The following is a 22240-nucleotide window of genomic DNA, read 5'->3' as shown; positions in this document are numbered from 1 at the left end:
GATTTTTTCCTCTGGAGAGGAGGGATTATAAAGGAGTTTACCCTTCCCTTTCTATTTATGACAACAGGTGAAAGTGTTTTTTCCACTGGCCATGGGGGATTTTATAGCACCGGGGACAGAAAGGTGGTTCCCCTTCCCTTTATATTTATGACAGGTCCTTTCTTATGTTATTCTAAAAATACATAAGTGTTACGGCCACATTGTGACTGACAAATAGCTTCCTTTCTCAGTTCCACCATGTAATTATAAAATAACTCCACTGGGATATAAATATTGCTCTTACAGTTCAGTGGATAGTACATAGAGCTGCACAAACAAGTCATTGTGTCAAGAAATTTTAGCTCGTACTGACTTCACTAGTGCTTTATATCTGGCCTGTTGTAAAATGAGGCAAACATCAAGATAAGCTGATGTACCCCCTGGAAGACCTGTGTGTACCCCTGGAGTACAAGGACCCCTGGCTGAGAACCACAGATCTCCACTAACGCACAAGGGAATTGGCCTCAAGACACATTGCATCACCTGATCAGCCAAAGTCACATGCAGGGTTGTGAAATCTCCCATCTCCGGGTCCACCAGGATGTCATGGGGCAGACCCAGCCGATCGCCCAGGGGGCAGGTATTTGCCATCCTGCCGGATAAAACCACAGCCAGATGCTTCCTCGCTGTTCTGCTCACTGCAGCTAACATCCAGGCACCATGTGGGTGGCTCTGCCCCTCTGCCTGCTGTCCGCTCTCCTGGCCACAGGTGAGTCCCATCCGTCCCCGGGCACAGGGAGCCGGGTGGTGGGGTCGGGAATTCACTTGGGGAAAGTGCTGCTGTCGATGGTGGATTCTGGGGTCAGGATGGAATTTGTGGGTAAAACCAGCAAGAGGAAAACCTGGAGCCACGTCCCCCGGCTGACTCGGGGAGAGCAGGGATTGGAGTCTGGGACTCCCACAGCCCACGCTAGGGGCCTGGCCAGCGGGTCTGAGTCCGTCTGTCCTTCCTTCTTCTCGTTCCTCCTCCAGCTCTCGCCCGAGCTTGGGGTCATCCTGATGAGGAGCAGCACCCCCGTCCACATGTCGTCCTGCCTAGAAATGTTCCCCTGCCTGTCCGCGCTGAGATTCCTGCCAGGACTCCTGGCTTCATTCCCCGGGTTTGAAAGGGAATGGGGGTGCAACAGGTGGGGGCTGGGAGCCAGGACTTGTGGGCTCATTCCCCAGCTGTAGAAGCGGGCTGGGGTGTAGTGAGTTTGAGCAGAGATAGCTGCAAATCAGGACTCCCGGGTTCTGTCCGTGGCTCTGAAAGAGGAGTGGGATCTCGTGGGTTAGAGTGGGCTGGGAGTCAGGAGTGAGGAGTTCTCAGCTGTCTTCTTGGTTCTAACCCTGAATTGAAGACATCTTTTTTCTACCTCAGTTTCCATATTTCTTTGATAGGGATAATATAACTTTGCAACCATCTAGGGACATAAAAGGGCAGGGGAAGGCGTTCTGAGGTTTAATTGATGTTTCCACATGAAAGCTCTAAAAAAACCAAAGTGGGAAAATCAATGTTTCTTTCTTTCTTCCTTTCTTTCTTTCTTAAAACTACCTTATGCTCACGTAATGAATTTAAAGGCCCCCACGCTCTGGAGAGGAAAGAGTTGATGCTCCTGGGATCGCTGGCTGGAGACGAACAGCCATCAATCCAAAGGCTTAACAAGCGTCAATTGTATTCTGAAGAAGAGAATTGGCAGGATCAGCGATGAAAAGTGGGGTGAAGTCAAGTGTGGCTGAGCTGACGTAACTCTGAGAGGCAGAGGCCTGGAGCAGAGTGTTACGGCGGGGTGTGTGTGCGTGTGTGAGAAAGGTTCACCGCAAAGCCAGGCAGAAACCCCTCTTCAGAGCAGCCGAATTCTTGTTTTTTTGACTACACAGACGTGTGGGGTTTGTTCGCAGGCACAAGCTGCACCCCAGATAGCCACGTCAGCAGGTGAAAATGTATTGTAGCCACAGACACTCAGGCAGCAAACAGACTTATCTGTGGTTTTGAGTAAGATACAAATGACCAGCTAGCAAGATGCCTTTCCCCATCCAGAGAGTTAAATGGAACTGGGCAGAACTGCTGCAAAAGCAGGTGGCATTTCTCCAAGATCTGCCTGCCCACACGTTCAGTGAGGAGGCATTGGTGGTAACAACTCCCACAGCGCCACCTCTTGGTTCCTGGTGGTATGTCACCCACGGGCACTGCCTGGGAGGGGTGGGGAGCCGGGGTTTGTACTGAGAAGGGATTTTTCCAACCTCCAGGGAGCGCTCTGCAATGCGAGGTGTGTGTGTCCGAAGAGCAATCGTGCTCCGGCCCCCTGCAGCCCTGCGCCCCCTCGGAAGGGACCTGCGTCACTGTCGTGGCAAGGTTCAGGCCGGGTGAGTGAAAGAAGATTCCCACTAAGTGTAGACACCATTGTCCTCCTGAAGCCAGGGGTCGAACCCAGGAGTCCTGGCTCCCAGCCCCTCCCCCTACTCTAACCAATAGACTCCGCTCCTTTCCAGGAGCAGGGACTGCTCAGTCTGGAAAGATAATATCAGAGACGTGGGATGGGATGAGATGGGGAATTGCAGTGGGTGGCTGTGGGGCCTGGATCAGACAGAAGACAGGATTTTATTGTGCGTGGTGGGGGAAGATGAGATTAGCTGGGGGTGGGGTGGATGGAACAAAAGGGGAGGATGGAGCAGCTGGGGGTCCATTGGGGAGCTCAGAGGTGATGCTCTGTTTCTCTTCCACAGAGGGATCCTTGTACTACACGGCTAAATCGTGCCTAGAGCCCAAGAACTGTGAGCCTGGTCCCTTCTCGGTCACCTACGCGCACAATGTCACTGTGCGGGCGAACATTGCCTGCTGTGACACCGACGGCTGCAATGCTGGGGCCATCCCAGGTGTGTGTCTGCTGCAAACCTAGAGCCCTGCTCCAGCCACACCTGCCTGGAGAGAACCCAGGAGTCCTGGCTCCCAACCCCACCCCCCACCTCTAACCGCTGGACCCCACTCCCCTCCTACAACTGGGGACAGAACCCAGGAGTCCTGGCTCCCAACCCCCCTGCTTTAACCACTAGACCCCACTCCCTTCCCCGAGCTGGGATCGAGCCCAGCGTGTGGTGACTCCCCACCCCTGGCTGACTGTGTGTGTGTCTGACTGTTTTCAGTGCCAACTGTGAGCTCCATCCCGAACGGCCGGCAGTGCCCATCGTGCTTCACACTGTGGACAGGAAGCTGTAAGGACAACGAGCCCTTGGCTTGCACTGGTGCCGAGGACCATTGTGTTGAGGAATCTGGGATATTTGAACTGGGTAAGTCCTCCAGATGTGGGAGGGGTCTGAACACAGAGCACGAGGTGCAGCCCAGGTGTCCTGGCTCAGTCCCAGGGCCCCTTGCTCTGACCCACTAGACTCCACTCCCCTGACAGAGTTGCAGAGAGAACTCTGGATTCCTTCTTGCCGAGATGCCAAAGGAGCACTCAAGGAGGATAAGGCCACTGCGGAGAAACTAAATGAATTCTGTGCATCGGTCTTCACAGCTGAGGATGGGAGGGAGATTCCCAAACCTGAGCCATTCTTTTGTGGTGACAAATCTGAGGAACTGTCCCAGATTGAGGAGACATTACAGGAGGTTTTGCAACAAATTGATACATTAAACAGTAATAAGTCACCAGGATCAGATGGGATTCGCCCAGGTGTTCGGAAAGAACTCAAATGTCAAATTACAGAACTACTAACTGTGGTTTGTAACCTACCATTTAAATCAGCTTCTGTCCCAAATGGCTGGAGGATGGCTAATGACATGCCAATTTTGAAAAAGGGCTCCAGAGATGATCCCAGCAACTACAGGCCAATAAGTCTGACTTCAGTACAGGGCAAACTCATTGAAACTATAGGAAAGAAGAGAACTGTCAGCCACACAGATGAACATAATTTGTTGGGGAAGGGTCAACATGGTTTCCGTAAAGGGAAATCATGCCTCACCAATCTACTAGAATTCTCTGAAAGGTTCAACAAGCCTGTGGCAAGGGGGATCCCGTGGATATAGTGTACTTAGATTTTCAGAAAGCCTTTGAAAAGCTCCCTCACCAAAGGCTCTTAAGCAAAGTGAGCTGTCATGCGATAAAATCCTCTCATGGCTCAGTAACTGGTTAAAAGATAGGGAAAAAAGGGTAGGAAGAAATGGTCAGTTTTCAGAACAGAGAGAGGTAAATAGTGGGAGTCCCCCAGGGATCTGCACTTGGCCCAGTGCTATTCACCATATTCCAAAATGTTCTGGAAAAAGGGGTAAATAGTGAGGTGGCAAAATTTGCAGAAGATACAAACCTACTCAAGATAGTTAAGTCCAAAGCAGACAGCGAAGTGGTAGTAAAGGATCGCTCAGAACTGGGAGACTGGGCAACAATACGGGAGATGAAATTCAAGGTTGATAAATGCAAAGTAATGCACATGGGCAAACGTAATCCCAAGTAGACATACACAATGATGGGTCGAATTTACCACTCAAGAAAGATCTTGGAGTCATTGCGGAGAGTTCTCTGAAATCATCCACCCCATGTGCAGCTGCGGTGAAGAAAGCGAGCAGAATGCTGGGAGTCATTAAGTAAAAGACAGAGAATAAAACAGACAATAGCATGTTGCCTCTGCGTGCGGATGTGGTCGCCCCATCTCAAAAAAGAGATATTGGAATTGGAAAAGCTTCAGAAAAGCCCAACCGAAATGATGAGGGGGATGGAACGGCTGCCACATGAGGAGAGATTAATAAGAGTGGGACTTTTCAACCTGGAAAAGAGACGGCTAAGGGGGGATATGATTGAGGTCTAGAGAAGGTTGAAGGGTGTGGAGGAAGTGTATAAGGAAGTGTTATTTACTCCTCCTAACATAAGAACGAGGGGTCACCAGAGGCAGCAGATTTAAAACAAATAAAAGGAAGTACTGCTTCACACAACACACAGTCAACCTGTGGAACTCATTGCCGGGGGATGTTGTGAAGGCGAAGGGTTCAAACAGGAACTAGAGAAGTTCCTGGAGGACAGGTCCATCTGTGGCTACAGCCAGGATGGGCAGGGAAGGTGGCCCTAGCCTCTGTTTGCCAGGAGCTGGGAATGGGCGACGGGATGGATCACTGGATGATTCCCTGTTCTGTTCATTCCCTCTGGGGCACCTGGCATTGGCCAGAGGATACTGGGCTAGATGGACCTTTGGTGTGACCCAGGAGGGCCGTTCCTCTGTTATGTTCTCACGTAGTTAAAGCCCCCTGCTCAGAGCACTAGACTCCTCTGCCTGCAGAGCCTGGTGCAGTCCTGCTGGGAGGGGAGTGTGTGAGAGATCTCTTCGGGGTCGGGGGGGGGGAATGTGGGAGCCCCCGATCACGTCTGTCTCCCCCCGTCCAGCTGGCATCACCCTGAAGAAGGCTGCGGTTGGATGTGCCTCCCCTGGCGCCTGTGTGAAGAGAGCGGGAGAGAAGAAATACGCCAAGGGCGTTCTGGAGTGGCTCTTCCAGGCCAAGTGCTACCCAGCTCCCAGGGCCGGGGGAGCCCTGAGCCCTGCCCTGGCGTCCTCCCCTTCTGCTGCGTGCTGGGCTGCAGTGCACCTCCCTTCAGCAGCCTCCGGCTGGTGGTTCTCTTTGGGGGGATTGCGGGTTCCTTTTGTGCATTGGCTGAATAAAGCGAGTTGTGGGGAAAGTACCCCCCTAGCTCCTTGTCCCCTGACCGTCCCGTACCGGCTCCCCCCCCCGCAACCCCTGTCTGTGCACAAGTGATGCTGGCAGGAAGAGAACCCGGGAGTCCTGACTCCCAGTACCCCACCCTGTAACGCACCAGACCATACTCCCTTCTGAAAGCCAGGGATAGAGCCCAGGAGTCCTGGCTCCCAAGCCCCCTGCTCTAACCACTGGACCCCTCTCCCCTTGCAGGGCCAGGGAATGGAACCCAGGAGTCCTACCTAGACCCCCTCCCCAAAGGCAAGGCCCGTGGCCTGTGGAAAGGCACCGGCTGGCTGAGCTCCCCTGGGGAAGGAGGGCTGTGGGAAGGAGAGGCCGTGGCTCACCCAGCTGTCCAGGCGGGTGGGAACGCCCTGGAGGGGAGAAATGTCCTTCTAGGTTGATTTTGCAGGGCTCAGTTCGTCCCGCTCTCTCTGGAGCGGCTCCACTGGGTGTGCCGGGCTCAGGGAAGGTGTCAGGAAACAGGGCAGATCCCCCCAACCGGTGGTGCTCTCATAGAATCATAGAATCATAGAATATCAGGGTTGGAAGGGACCCCAGAAGGTCATCTAGTCCAACCCCCTGCTCAAAGCAGGACCAATTCCCAGTTAAATCATCCCAGCCAGGGCTTTGTCAAGCCTGACCTTAAAAACCTCTAAGGAAGGAGATTCTACCACCTCCCTAGGTAACGCATTCCAGTGTTTCACCACCCTCTTAGTGAAAAATTTTTTCCTAATATCCAATCTAAACCTCTGTGAACTCCTGGATCGCTGCCCCCGTCTTTTCAGGTGTCCCCAGACGGTCCCCAGGGATCCCAGCTTTGCATTCGGTTCCGGTCCGTGTAACGGTCCAGCCAGCCCAGAGAGGCAGGGTTTCCTCAATCCATCCATACAGCTTCTTCTCCCAGAGAACAAGGTGGCAGGGCCCCCACCCACGTGGGCTGTGCCTTCGATTGGGGGAGGGAGGAACGCGGTGGTCAGCACACGCGATGGCCCCTGCCTTTGGGGTCAGCACTTTTCTGGTGCTAAAGTTCTTCGTTAGCATCCCTACGCCATTCTCAAGGTTCCTTCTCCACTCTGAACTCTAGGGTACAGATGTGGGGACCTGCATGAAAACCTCCTAAGCTTACCTTCACCAGCTTAGGTTAAAACTTCCCCAAGGTACAAATTAATTTTACCCTTTCCCTTGGATTTCTACTGCCACCACCAAACTTTATCTGTGTTTACTGGGAAATGTAGTTTGGACACGTCTTTCCCCAAAAGCCTCCCAACCCTTGCACCCCACTTCCTGGGGAAGGTTTGGTAAAAATCCTCACCAGTTTGCATAGGTGACCACAGACCCAAACCCTTGGATCTTAGAAAGATGAAAAAGCTTTAAGTTTTCTTACAAGAAGACTTTTAATAGAAGTAAAGGAATCACCTCTGTAAAATCAGGATGGTAGATACCTTACAGAGTAATTACATTCAAAACATAGAGATTCCCTCTAGGCAAAACCTTAAGTTACAAAAAAGACACACAGACGGGAATAGTCATTCTATTCATCACAGTTCTTTTGTCAGCCAATTAAAGAAATCATAATCTAACATATACCTAGCTAGATTACTTACTAAAAGTACGAAGACTCCATTCCTTTTCTATCCCCGGCAAAAGCAGCATACAGACAGACACAGACCCTTTGTTTTTCTCCCTCCTCCCAGCTTTTGAAAGTATCTTGTCTCCTCATTGGTCGTTTTGGTCAGATGCCAGCGAGGTTACCGTTAGCTTCTTAACCCTTTACAGGTGAGAGGATTTTTCCTCTGGCCAGGAGGGATTTTAAAGGGGTTTACCCTTCCCTTTATATTTATGACACGTCCCCCAAATCTCAGCTAGGGTGAAATGGTGGCTAGGATTTCTTCCTGGAGCTCTAGGAAAAACAGAGTTAATAAGACACATGCACCTCTAAATATACTACCAAGTACATAAAGACTAACAATCTTTTCCACATCTCAAGGACGGTTTTAACCAGTTGATTGTGGGAAACTTTCACGGGAGAGTGCATCAGCCACTTTGTGAGAAGCTCCTGAGATGTGTTGGATGTCGAAATCAAAATCTTGGAGAGCTAAACTCCACCGAAGAAGTGTTTTGTTATTTCCCGTAGCGGTATGAAGCCACTGTAGTGCAGCATGGTAGGTTTGCAGGTGGAAACGCCGTCCCCAAATGTATGGGCGTAGCTTTGCCAGGACGTAGACAATGGCGAAACATTCTTTTTCTCTGACTGACCAGTTGCTTTCCCTCTCAGACATTTTTTGCTGAGAAACACTACAGGGTGGAATTCTTGATCCGGTCCTTTCTGCATTAAAACTGCTCCCACACCACGCTCGGACGCATCTCTGGTTACTAGGAAGGGTTTGTCAAAGTCTGGGGCCCTTAGTACAGGGTCAGACATGAGTGTCGCTTTAAGCTGGTTAAAGGCCTCCTGACACTTTTTGGTCCACTGAACGGCATTTGGCTGTTTCTTTTTGGTTAGGTCTCTCAGTGGGGTGGTGATTTGGCTGTATTGCGGTACAAATCGTCTGTAATAACCGGCCAAGCCTAAGCAGGATTGAACCTGTTTCTTTGTCTTTGGGACAGGCCACTTTTGGATAGTATTCGCTTTGATCTGTAGGGGGCTGACAGTTCCTTGACCCACCTGGTGTCCAAGGTAAGTCACTCTGTTTAGGCCTTTTTGACACTTCTTAACCTTAACAGTTAGTCCTGCCTCCCTTATGCGCTCAAGGACTTTTTGTAGATGTTCCAGGTGTTCTGCCCAGGAATCTGAAAATACTGCCTCATCGTCAAGGTAGGCGACTGCATATTCTCCTAATCCCGCTAGGAGACCATCTACAAGTCTTTGGAAGGTGGCGGGTGCATTCCACAGCCCGACAGGGAGGACATTAAATTCATACAGCCCGAGATGTGCGATGAAGGCTGACCTTTCCTTGGCGGATTCATCTAGCGGTACCTGCCAGTATCCCTTGGTTAAGTCCAAGGTAGAGATGAATTGGGCCCGCCCCAGTTTCTCTAATAGTTCATCTGTGCGTGGCATTGGATAGTTGTCTGGGCGAGTTACAGCATTTAGCTTATGGTAGTCCACGCAAAAACGTATCTTCCCATCTGGTTTGGGAACTAGAACCACTGGAGATGCCCATGCACTCTGTAACATATCCTGGGTCTCCCGGTCTATAGCAGTTTTAGCTTGAGGAGACACCCGGTAAGGTTGGACTTTAATTGGGTGAGCATTACCTGTGTCAATGGAGTGGTATGCCCGTTCAGTCTGTCCTGGGGTGGATGAGAATATCGGCGCATAGCTTGTGCACAGCTCCTGGATCTGCTGTCGCTGCATACGCCCAAGGGTCATGGAGAGGTTCACCTCTTCCACACCACCAGCACTTTTCCCTTCATAGTAGACATCTTCAGGCCACTCAGCGTCCTCTCCTCCCTGGGCTGTAAACTGACAAAGCTTTAATTCTCTGGAATAAAAGGGCTTTAGAGAATTAATATGGTACACCTTAGGCTTCCGGTTGGAGGTGGAGAATGCTATGCGAAAATTAACAGCTCCCAGGCGCTCCTGGACCGTGAATGGCCCTTTCCACGATGCTTCCATTTTATGGGCTTGGAGTGCCTTTAAGACCATGACCTGGTCCCCTACTTTGAAGGAACGCTCTCTGACATGTTTATCATACCAGGCTTTTTGCTCTTTTGGAGCATCCTGTAAGTTTTCTTTAGCAAGGGCTAAAGAGGTTCGGAGGGTGTTTTGTAGGTTGGTTACAAGGTCCAGAATGTTAGTTCCTGGAGAAGGTGTAAATCCCTCCCATTGCTGCTTCACCAACTGTAATGGCTCCTTAACCTCATGGCCATATACAAGTTCAAATCGGGAAAACCCTAAACTGGGATGTGGTACAGCTCTGTAGGTAAAGAGCAATTGCTGCAACACTAGGTCCCAATCATTGGAGTGCCCATTTACGAATTTACGGATCATGGCCCCCAAAGTCCCATTAAACTTCTCCACCATGCTGTTTGTTTGATGGTGGTAAGGAGTGGCAACCAAGTGATTTACCCCATGAGCTTCCCAGAGGTTTTCCATAGTTCCTGCCAGTAAATTAGTCCCTGCACCTGTGAGGATGTCGGAGGGCCAACCTACCCTGGCAAAAATGTCTGCTAGTGCCTGGCACACACTTTTAGCCCTGGGGTTGCTTACAGCTACTGCTTCCAGCCATCGGGTGGCCAAATCCATGAAAGTCAGTCTGTACTGCTTCCCTCTGGGTGTCTTTTTCAGAAAAGGACCCAGAATATCCACAGCTACTCACTGAAATGGAACTTCAATGATGGTGAGTGGTTGGAGAGGGGCTTTGACCTGGTCTTGGGGTTTTCCCACTCTTTGGCATCCTTCACAAGACCGGACATAGGTAGAAACATCCTTGCCCATTCCCTCCCAGTGGAATGACCCCCCAAAACGGTCTTTGGTCCTGTTCACCCCAGCATGGCCACTATGGTGATCGTGGGCTAAGCTCAAGAGCTTGGCCCGGTATTTAGTTGGAACTACCAACTGTCTCTGAGGATGTCAGACTTCCTGGTGTCCACCAGAAAGAGTTTCCTTGTATAAAAGTTCTCTTTCTACAACAAACCTGGATCGATTAGAAGAGCTGAGAGGCGGTGGGTTACTTCATTCTGCCATCCAAGCTCTCTGGAGGCTTTCATCCGCTTCCTGTTCGATCTGGAACTGTTCCCTTGATGCTGGAGACATCAGTTCCTCATTAGATTGTGGACCTATGCTTGGTCCCTCTGGAAGCGATGTAGGGGATGGGGCTGTTTCCGTTGACTGTGAACCGCTCTCCGCTGGGACACTATGTTGAGGTTCAGGCTCCTGCTGAGCCTCTTATGTAGGGTTAAGGGCTGCTGCCGGTTCAGGTTCGGTGGGGCCCTCTGGTGTTGAGGTTGCAAGTACTGGATTCAGTGCTGGCAATGGGTCTGGTGCTGGTTGTTCTTCTGGTTCCAGTTCTGGGACTGGTTCTGTCTGGGTCTCTGGGACTGGATCCACTACTGCTGTTGCAGACATTGGCCTGGGGTCCGGGTCCATCACCTCTGACCGGGTCCTGATAGAAGTTTCCTGAACAGAGCTAGGCCTCACGGCTTGTTTAGCCTGGCTGCGGGTGACCATTCCCACCCTCTTGGCCCGCTTCATATGATTGGCCAAGTCTTCCCCCAACAGCATGGGGATGGGATAATCATCATCGACTGCAATAGTCCACGTTCCTGACCAGCCCTTGTACTGGACAGGCAACTTGGCTGTAGGCAAATTGAAAGAGTTGGACTTGAAGGGTTGAATCGTCACTTGGATCTCTGGGTTGATTAAATTGGGGTCCACTAAGGAAGCATGGATAGCTGACACTTGTGCTCCGGTGTCCCTCCACGCGGTGACCTTCTTCCCGCCCACACTCACAGTTTTCCTCCACTCCAAGGGTATCTGGGAGGTATCTGGGCCTGCGGATCTTTGGTGTGATTCCGGTGCAATGAACTGTAATCTGTTGGGGTTCTTGGGGCAGTTGGCCTTTACATGCCCCAGATCGTTACATTTAAAACATCGTCCAGCTGACGGGTCACTGGGGTGAGGTGGGTTGCTGGAGAACGGGGTGGTGGGACGATAAAGTGTTTGGAGGGTTCTTTGGGAGGTAGGTGGGGCCTTGGGCAGCCCCCGGAAATAGGGTGTGGTCTGGGGTTGTTCCTTCTGGTCTCCGCTCCAACTGCGACCAGTTTTTTTCTTCTCTACCATCTCCACCCATCTGTCTCCAATCTCTCCTGCCTCGATTACAGTTTTGGGCTTCCCATCTAGGATGTATCTTTCTATTTCCTCAGGAACACCCTCTAATAATTGTTCCATTTGCATTAGGAAGGGCAAATTTGCTGGAGATTCAACACTTGCTCCTGATATCCAGGCATCCCAGTGTTTCACAATGTGGTAGGCATGTCGGGTAAATAACATGTCTGGTTTCCACCTTAGGGCTCTGAACCTCCGACGAGAATGCTTGGGTGTTATCCCCATTCTAACTCTCGCCTTGGATTTAAACAGTTCGTACTTGTTCATGTGTTCTTTAGGCATTTCTGCCACCACCTCAGCTCAGGGTCCACTGAGCTGCGGCCTCAGCTCTACCATGTATTGGTCTGTAGAGATGCTGTACCCAAGCCAGGCCCTTTTGAAGTTTTCTAAGAAAGCCTCGGTATCATCGCCTGCCTTGTAGGTGGGGAACTTTCTGGGATGGGAAGTGGTACCTGGAGAAGGATTGCTAGGGTTTGTTGGTATATTCTGCTGAGTCTTTACCTTCTCCATCTCCAGTTCATGCTTCCTCTTTTTCCTTCTCCTCCTCCACATGCTTCCTCTCTTTTTCCTTCTCCTCCTCCACATACTTCCTTGCCTCCATTACCCTCCTGTGGGCAGCCTCCTGTACCTCCTTCTCCAGCCGCATGAGTTCTATCTGTCTTTCATGTTCCTTTTGTTTTTCCTCAGCCTGAAATTCCAGCGTTTCTTGAGCCGTGGATTCTGTCATCCTACCCTCTCTGTTTTTAACTAACTTTACACCCGAGGTTTGGAAATAAACAAACAAAACTTGGCTGTAAAATTTTGCTGTACTGGAATAGGATACCTATTCTCTGACAGGTTTCAGAGTAGCAGCCGTGTTAGTCTGTATTCGCAAAAAGAAAAGGAGGACTTGTGGCACCTCTCTCTCTGAGAGTGATTGTCAGCCTACAGAAAAAGACAATTCCCTTTGTCTCTGCTCTGGCCCCAAATCAAAGCAAAAAACCTCCAACTACTTGGTAACCTGCTTATCAGCAGCCCCAAAGGAAAAAAAATTTCGTGTTCAAATCTGTGCTCCTTCTAAAAAAAAATCAAAATCCTAACCCCCCCCCCCCCCCGCCACCATGTCAAGGTTGCTTCCCCACTCCGAACTCTAGGGTACAGATGTGGGGACCTGCATGAAAACCTCCTAAGCTTACTTTCACCAGCTTAGGTTAAAACTTCCCCAAGGTACAAATTAATTTTGTCCTTTGCCCCTAGATTTCTACTGCCACCACCAAACTTTAACTGGGTTTACTGGGAAACGTAGTTTGGTCACGTCTTTCCCTCCCAAATCCTCCCAACCCTTGCACTCCACTTCCTGGGGAAGGTTTGGTACAAATCCTCAACAATTTGAATAGGTGACCACAGACCCAAACCCTTGGATCTTAGAACAATGAAAAAGCATTGAGTTTCCTTACAAGAAAACTTTTAATAGAAGTAGAAAAGAATCACCTCTGTAAAATCAGGATGGCAAATACCTTACAGGGGAATTAGATTCAAAACAGAGAGAATGCCTCTAGGCAAAACCTTAAGTTACAAAAAGACACACAGACAGGAATATCCATTCTGTTCAGCACAGCTATTTTCTCAGCCATTTAAAGAAATCATAACCTAACACATAACTAGCTAGATTACTTACTAAGTTCTAAGAGTCCATTTCTGTTCTGTCCCCGGCAAAAGCATCACACAGACAGACAAAGACCCTTTGTTTTTCTCCCTCCTCCCAGCTTTTGAAAGTATCTTATCTCCTCATTGGTCATTTTGGTCAGGTGCCAGCGAGGTTACCTTTAGCTTCTTAACCCTTTACAGGTGAGAGGATTTTTCCTCTGGAGAGGAGGGATTATAAAGGAGTTTACCCTTCCCTTTCTATTTATGACAACAGGTGAAAGTGTTTTTCCACGGGGCATGGGGATTTTATAGCTCCGGGGACAGAAAGGTGTTTCCCCTTCCCTTTATATTTATGACAGGTCCTTTCTTATGTTATTCTAAAAATACATAAGTGTCACAGCCACATTGTGACTGACAAATAACTTCCTTTCTCAATTCCACCGTGTAATTATAAGATAACTCCACTGGGATATAAATATTGTTCTTACAGTTCAGTGGATAGTACATAGAGCTGCACAAACAAGTCATTGTGTCAGGAAATTTTAGCTCGTACTGACTTCACTAGTGCTTTATATCTGGCCTGTTGTAAAATGAGGCAAACATCAAGATAAGCTGATGTACCCCATGGAAGACCTGTGTGTACCCCTGGAGTACACGGACCCCTGGCTGAGAACCACTGATCTCCACTAACGCACAAGGGAATTGGCCTCAAGACACATTGCATCACCTGATCAGCCAATGTCACATGCAGGGTTGTGAAATCTCCCATCTCCGGGTCCACCAGGATGTCATGGGGCAGCCCCAGCCGATCCCCCAGGGGGCAGGTATTTGCCAACCTGCCGGATAAAACCACAGCCAGATGCTTCCTTGCTGTTCTGCTCACCGCAGCTAACATCCAGGCACCATGTGGGTGGCTCTGCCCCTCTGCCTGCTGTCCGCTCTCCTGGCCACAGGTGAGTCCCATCCATCCCCGGGCAGAGGGAACTGGGTGGTGGGGTCGGGCATTCACTTGGGGAACGTGCTGCTGTCGATGGTGGATTCTGGGGTCAGGATGGAATTTGTGGGTAAAACCAGCGAGAGGAAAACCCGGAGTCACATTCCCCTGGCTGAATCGGGGAGAACAGGGATTGGAGCCTAGGACTACCACAGCCCACGCTAGGGGCCTGGCCAGCGGGTCTGAGTCCCTCTGTCCTTGCTTCTTCTCGTTCCTCCTCCAGCTCTCGCCCAAGCTTGGGGTCATCCCGATGAGGAGCAGCACCCCCGTCCACATGTCGTCCTGCCTAGAAATGTTCCCCTGCCTGTCAGCGCTGAGATTCCTGCCAGGACTCCTGGCTTCATTCCCCGGGTTTGAAAGGGGAATGCGGGTGCAACGGGTGGGGGCTGGGAGCCAGGACTCCTCAGATCATTCCCCAGCTGTGGAAGAGGGCTGGGGTGTAGTGAGTTTGAGCAGAGATGGCTGCAAATCAGGACTCCCGGGTTCTGTCCGTGGCTCTGAAAGAGGTGTGGGATCTCGTGGGTTAGAGTGGGCTGGGAGTCAGGAGTGAGGACTTCTCGGCTGTCTTCTTGGTTCTAAGCCTGAATTGAACACATCTTTTTTCTACCTCAGTTTCCCTATTTCTTAGATGGGGAGAATATCACTTTGCTACCATCTAGGGACATAGAAGGGGCAGGGGAAGGCGTTCTGAGGTTTAATTGATGTTTCCACATGAAAGCTCTAAAAAAACCAAAGTGGGAAAATCTCTTTCTTTCTTTCTTTCTTTCTTTCTTTCTTAAAACTACCTTACGCTCACGTCATAAATTAAAGGCCCCCACGCTCTGGAAAGGAAAGAGTTGATGCTCCTGGGATCGCTGGCTGGAGGTGCACAGCCATCTATCCAAAGGCTTAACAAGCGTCAATCGTATTCTGAATAAGAGAATTAGCAGGATCAGCCATGAAAAGTGGACTAAAGTCGAGTGTGGCTGAGAGGCAGAGGCCTGGAGCAGAGAGTGACGGCGGGGTGTGTGTGTGTGTGTGAAAGGTTCACCGCAAAGCCAGGCAGAAACCCCTCTTCAGAGCAGCCGAATTCTTGTTTTTCTGTCTACACAGACGTGTGGGGTTTGTTCACAGGCAGAAGCTGCACCCCAGATAGCCACATCAGCACCTGAAAATGTATTCTAGCCACAGACACTCAGGCAGCAAACAGACTTGTCTGCAGCATTGAGTCAGATACAAATGACCAGCTAGCAAGATGCCTTTCCCCATCCAGAGAGTTAAATGGAACTGGGCAGAACTGCTGCAAAAGCAGGTGGCATTTCTCCAAGATCTGCCTGCCCACACGTTCAGTGAGGAGGCATTGGTGGTAACAACTCCCACAGCGCCACCTCTTGGTTGCTGGTGGTATTTCGCCCACGGGCACTGTCTGAGGAGGGGTGTGGAGCTGGGGTTTGCACTGAGAAGGGATTTTTTCCAACCTCCAGGGAGCGCTCTGCAATGCGAGGTGTGTGAGTCTAAAGAGCAATCGTGCTCCGGCTCCCTGCAGCCCTGTGCCCCCTCGGAAGGGACCTGCATCACCGTCGTGGCAGAGTTCAGACTGGGTGAGTGAAAGAAGATTTCTACTAAGTATAGACACCATTGTCCTCCTGAAGCCAGGGGTCGAACCCAGGATTCCTGGCTCCCAGCCCCTCCCCCTACTCTAACCAATAGGCTCCGCTCTTCTCCAGGAGCAGGGACTGCTCAGTCTGGAAAGATAATGTCATAGACAGGGGACGGGATGAGATGGGGAATTGCAGTGGGTGGCTGTTGGGCCTGGATCAGAAAGAAGACAGGATTTTATCCGGGTGAGGGGGAAGATGAGATTAGTTGGGCGTGGGGTGGATGGAACAGAAGGGGAGGATGGAGCAGCTGGGGGTCCATTTTGGAGTTCAGAGGTGATGCTCTGTTTCTCTTCCACAGAGGGATTCTCCTTGTCCTACACGGCTAAATCGTGCCTGGAGCCCAAGAACTGTGAGCCTGGCCCCTTCTCGCTGACCTACGCGTACAATGTCACCGTGTGGGCGAACATCGCCTGCTGTGACACTGACGGCTGCAACGCTGGGGCCATCCCAGGTGTGTGTCTGCTGCAAACCTAGAGCCCTGCTCCGGCCACACCCGCCTGGAGAGAACCCAGGAGTCCTGGCTCCCAGCCCCCCTGCTCTAACCACTAGACCCCACTCCCTTCCCTGAGGTGGGATCGAGCCCAGCGTGTAGTGACTCCCCACCCCTGGCTGACTGTGTGTGTCTGATTGTTCTCAGTGCCAACTGTGAGCTCCGTCCCCAACGGCCGGCAGTGCCCGTCATGCTTCAACCTGTGGGGAGGAAACTGTCAGGACAACAAGCTCTTGGCCTGCACCGGAGCCGAGGACCATTGTGTTGAGGAATCTGGGATATTAACACTGGGTAAGTCCTCCAGATGTGGGAGGGGTCTAAACACAGAGCACGAGGTGGAGCCCAGGTGTCCTGGCTTAGTCCCAGGCCCCCTTGCTCTGACCCACTAGACTCCACTCCCCTGGCAGAGTTGCAGAGAGAACCCAGGAGTCCTACTTGCCGAGATGCCAAAGGAGCACTCAAGGAGGATAAAACCACTGCGGGGAAACTAAATGAATTCTGTGCATCGGTCTTCACGGCTGAGGCTGGGGGGGAGATTCCCAAACCGGAACCATTCTGTTTTCATGACAAATCTGAGGAACTGTCCCAGATTGAGGAGTCATTACAGGAGGTTTTGCAACAAATTGATAAATTAAACAGTAATAAGTCACCAGGTCCAGATGGGTTTCGCCCAAGAGATCGGAAGGAACTCAAATGTCAAATTACAGAACGACTTATTGTGGTTTGTAACTTAGCATTTAAATCAGCTTCTGTCCCAACTGGCTGGAGGACGTCTAATGACACGCCAATTTTTAAAAAGGGCTCCAGAGGTGATCCTTTCAACTACAGGCCAATAAGTCTGACTTTAGTACAGGGCAAGCTCATTGAAACTACAGGAAAGAAGAGAATTGTCAGCCACATAGATGAACATAATTTGTTGTGGAAGGATCAACATGGTTTCGGTAAAGGGAAATCACGCCTCACCAATCTACTAGAATTCTCTGAGGGGGTCAACAAGCGTGTGAACAAGGGGAATCCAGTGGATACAGTGTACTTAGATTTTGAGAAAGCCTTTGAAAAGGTCCCTCACCAAAGGCTCTTCAGAAACGTGAGCTGTCATGGGATAAAATCCTCTCATGGCTCAGTAACTTGTTAAAAGATAGGGAAAAACAGGTAGGAAGAAATGGTCAGTTTTCAGAACGGAGAGAGGTAAAAAGTGGGAGTCCCCCAGGGATCTGCACTGGGCCCAGTCCTATTCATAGAATCATAGAATATCAGGGTTGGAAGGGACCTCAGGAGGTCATATAGTCCAACCCCCTGCTCAAAGCAGGACCAATCCCCAATTAAATCATCCCAGCCAGGGCTTTCTCAAGCCTGACCTTAAAACCTTCTAAGGAAGGAGATTCTACCACCTCCCTAGTTAACGCATTCCAGTGTTTCAGCACCCTCCTAGTGAAAAAGTTTTTCCTAATATCCAACCTAAACCTCCCCCACTGCAACTTGAGACCATTACTACTTGTCCTGTCATCTTTTACCACTGAGAATAGTCTAGAACCATCCTCTTTGGAACCACCTCTCAGGTAGTTGAAAGCAGCTATCAAATCCCTCCTCATTCTTCTCTTCTGTAGACTAAACAATCCCAGCTCCCTCAGCCTCTCCTCATAAGTCATGTGCTCCAGACCCCTAATCATCCTTCGCTGGACTCTCTCCAATTTATCCACATCCTTCCTGTAGTGTGGGGCCCAAAACTGGACAAAGTACTCCAGATGAGGCCTCACCAATGTCGAATAGAGGGGGACGATCACGTCCCTCGATCTGTTGGCTATGCCCCTACTTATAAATCCCAAAATGCCATTGGCCTTCTTGGCAACAAGGGCACACTGCTGACTCATATCCAGCTTCTCGTCCACTGTCACCCCTAGGTCCTTTCCCGCAGAACTGCTGCCTAGCCATTCGGTCCCTAGTCTGTAGCTGTGCATTGGGTTCTTCCGTCCTAAGTGCAGGACCCTGCACTTATCCTTATTGAACCTCATCAGATTTCTTTTGGCCCAATCCTCCAATTTGTCTAGGGCCCTCTGTATCCTAACCCTACCTGCCACCGTATCTACCACTCCTCCTAATTTATCTACCACTCCTCCGCAAATTTGCTGAGAGTGCAATCCACACCATCCTCCAGATCATTTATGAAGATATTGAACAAAACTGGCCCCAGGACTGACCCTTGAGGGACTCCACTTGATACCGGCTGCCAACTAGACATGGAGCCATTGATCACTACCTGTTGAGCCCGACAATCTAGCCAACTTTCTATCCACCTTATAGTGCAGTCATCCAGCCCATACTTCTTTAACTTGCTGGCAAGAATACTGTGGGAGACCGTGTCAAAAGCTTTGCTAAAGTCAAGAAACAATATATCCACTGCTTTCCCTTCATCCACAGAACCAGTAATCTCATCATAGAAGGCGATTAGATTAGTCAGGCATGACCTTCCCTTGGCGAATCCATGATGACTGTTCCTGATCACTTTTCTCTCATGTAAGTGCTTCAGGATTGATTCCTTGAGGACCTGCTCCATGATTTTTCCAGGGACTGAGGTGAGGCTGACTGGCCTGTAGTTCCCAGCATCCTCCTTCTTCCCTTTTTTAAAGATGGGCACTACATTAGCCTTTTTCCAGTCATCCGGGACTTCCCCCATTCGCCACGAGTTTTCAAAGATAATGCCAATGGCCCTGCAATCACATCCACCAACTCCTTTAGCACTCTCGGATGCAATGCATCCGGCCCCATGGACTTGTGCATGTCCAGCTTTTCTAAATAGTCCCGAACCACCTCTGTCTCCACAGAGGGCTGGCCACCTATTCCCCATGCTGTGATGCCCAGCGCAGCAGTCTGGGAGCTGACCTTGTTCCTGAAGACAGAGTCAAAAAAGCATTGAGTACATTAGCTATTCACCATATTCCGAAATGTTCTGGAAAAAGGGGTAAATAGTGAGGTGGCAAAATTTGCAGAAGATACAAACCTACTCAAGATAGTTAAGTCCAAAGCTTACTGTGAAGAAGTACTAAAGGGTCTCTCAAAACAGGGTGACTGGGCAACAAAACGGCAGAGGAAATTCAATATTGATAAATGCTAAATAATGCACATGGGCAAACATAATCCCAATTAGACATACACAATGATGGGTCAAATTTACCACTCAAGAAAGATCTTGGAGTCACTATGGATAGTTCTCTGAAATCATCCACTCCATGTGCAGCGGCTGTGAAAACAGCAAACAGAATGCTGGGAATAATTAAGAAAGGGACAGAGAATAGGACAGAAAAAATCGTGTTGCCTCAATATAAATCCATGGGACGCCCACAGCTTGAACACTGAGTGCGGATGTGGTCGCCCTGTCTCCAAAAAGATCTACTGGAATTGGAAAAGCTTCAGAAAAGCCCAACCAAAATGACGAGGGGGATGGAACGGCTGCCATATGAGGAGAGATTAATAAGAGTGGGACTTTTAATCCTGGAAAAGAGATGGCTAAGGGGGGATAGGAAAGAGTTCTGTAAAAGGTTGAAGGGTGTGAAGAAAGTGTTATTACTCTTTCTAACATATGAACTAGGAGCCACCAAATGAAATGAACGGGCAGCAGGTTTAAAAAAACAAAAGGAAGTACTGCTTCACACAACGCACAGTCAACCTGTGGAAGTCATTGCCGGGAAATCTTGTGAAGGCGAAGGGTTCAAACAGGAACTAGAGAAGTTCCTGGAGGACAGGTCCATCTGTGGCTATAGCCAGGATGGGCAGGGATGGTGGCCCTAGCCTCTGTTTGCCAGGAGCTGGGAATGGGCGACAGGGGATGGATCACTGGATGGTTCCCTGTTCTGTTCCTTCCCTCTGGGGCACCTGGCATTGGCCAGAGGATACTGGGCTAGATGGACCTTTGGGGTGACCCAGGGGGGCCGTTCCTCTGTTATGTTCTCACGTTGTTCCAGGCCCCCTGCTGTGAGCACTAGACCCCACTCTGCCTGCAGAGCCGGGTGCAGTCCTGCTGGGAGGGGAGTGTGTGAGAGACCTCATGGGGGTCGGGGGGGGGATGTGGGAGCCCCTGATCATGTCTGTCTCCCCCCGTACAGGTGACATCACCGTGATAAAGATTGCGGCTGGATGTGGCTCGCCTGGCGCCTGCGTGAAGAGAGTGGGGGTGAAGAAATACTCCCAGGGCATGGTGGAGATGTTGATCTGGGCCGAGTGCTACCCAGCTCCCAGGGCCGGTGGAGGCATCGGGGAGCCCTGAGTCCCGGACTAGCGTCCTTCCCTTCTGCTGCGTGCCGGGCTGCAGTGCACCTCCCTTCAGCAGCCACTGGCTGCTGCTTCTCTTTGGGGGAGATTGCGGGTTCCTTTTGTGCATTGGCTGAATAAAGCGAGTTGTGGGGAAAGTACCCCCCATGATCTCTGATCTTCCCTGGGGAAGGAGGGCTGTGGGAAGGAGAGGCCGTGGCTCACCCAGCTGTCCAGGCGGGCGGGAACGCCCTGGAGGGGAGAAATGTCCTTCTAGGTTGATTTTGCAGGGCTCAGTTCGTCCCGCTCTCTGGAGCGGCTCCACTGGGAGTGCCGGGCTCAGGGAAGGTGTCAGGAAACAGGGCAGATCCCCCCAACCGGTGGTGCTCTGTGAGCAGATTTCACCCAGCGTGAACTCCTGGATCGCTGCCCCCGTCTGACCCCGGAGTCACAGCCAGTCCCCTCAGATACTCTCAGACAAGCCGGACTTTGTGAGGAAAGGTCACGTACACCCCAAACCAGCCCACCCAGGTTGTTCCCAGCCCCAGGAGACCGGTCACTTACCCCAGAGCCACGGGACCCCAGATCCTCCTCCAAAGGCAACCCTGGCAGCCAGGTCTGTAGGAAACTGGCTAAAGGTTCGTGAGCTAAGGAAAGGAAATGAGGGTCACAAGGGGTTAAAGGCGGTAAAATTCATGCCCAGATGAGTCGCATTCTGTAATTCCAAACGGTGGCGGTGATGGAAGAACCTGCCATTCTCCCAAGTCTTTTCAGGTGCCCCCAGACCGTCTCCGGGGATCCCTGCTTTGCATCTGGTTCTGGTCCCTGTAAGAGTCCAGCCAGCCCAGCGAGGCAGGATCCTTCCCTGAATCCATCCTTACAGCTTCTTCTCCCAGAGAACAAGCTGGCAGGGCCCCCACCCACGTGGGCTTTGCCTTCGATGAGGGAGGGAGGAACGCGGCAGTCAGCACACACGATGGCCCCTGCCTTTGGACTCAGCACTTTCCTGGTGCGAAAGTTCCTCCTTAGCATCCCTCCACCGTCTCTGCTGGGTCAGTGAGTCCCAGGGCTGTGCTCAGGGTGAATGGTTGTTACTCCGCGAAAACAGCAGACGGGGAAGGGAAAACCATACCACGGCCCATTGGTTTTCATGAAATTGAAACTCCAAACACACTGTTCTACCTTCGCCATGCCTTTGATCTCGGCCAGGGGCTCTCGACCTTTCCAGACCGCTGTACCCCTTGTGGCAGTCTGATGTGTCTTGCATAGCCCAAGTTTCCCCTCACTTAAAGCTACTTGCTTCCAAAACCAGACATGGAGTCTAAATTAGCTGTTCCCAGTCAAGAAAGAGATCTTGGAGTCACAGTGGATAGTTCACAGTACGCAGTGCATGTCAAAAAAGAGAACAGAATGTTGGGAATCATTAAGAAAGGGAGAGATAATGAGACAGTAAATGTCATATTGCCCCTATATAAATCCATGCTACTCCCATTCTTGAAAACTGTGTGGAGATGTGGTCACCTCAGCGTATAAAAGAGATATCGGAATTGGAAAATCATAGAATCATAGAATCATAGAATATCAGGATTGGAAGGGACCCCAGAAGGTCATCTAGTCCAACCCCCTTCTTGAAGCAGGACCAATTCCCAGTTAAATCATCCCAGCCAGGGCTTTGTCAAGCCTGACCTTAAAAACCTCTAAGGAAGGAGATTCTACC

The 22240-nt window shown here is 50.6% G+C and overlaps 1 pseudogene across 1 annotated transcript; it reads left to right on the top strand.

The window, feature by feature from the left end:
* The first annotated feature begins 654 nt into the window (after positions 1-654).
* LOC311512495 lies at positions 655-20539 on the top strand (annotated as a pseudogene). The gene is made up of 9 exons: positions 655-748; positions 2269-2385; positions 2746-2895; positions 3163-3306; positions 5388-5581; positions 15674-15728; positions 16087-16239; positions 16426-16569; positions 20379-20539. The product of its transcript is annotated as an uncharacterized misc_RNA (transcript).
* Positions 20540-22240: the final 1701 nt, after the last annotated feature.

This window comes from Lepidochelys olivacea (genome assembly GCF_965140295.1).
Source record: "Lepidochelys olivacea isolate rLepOli2 genome assembly, chromosome: 24".
Lineage (NCBI taxonomy): Eukaryota > Metazoa > Chordata > Testudines > Cheloniidae > Lepidochelys > Lepidochelys olivacea.
This window is presented reverse-complemented; position numbering and strand designations above follow the sequence as displayed.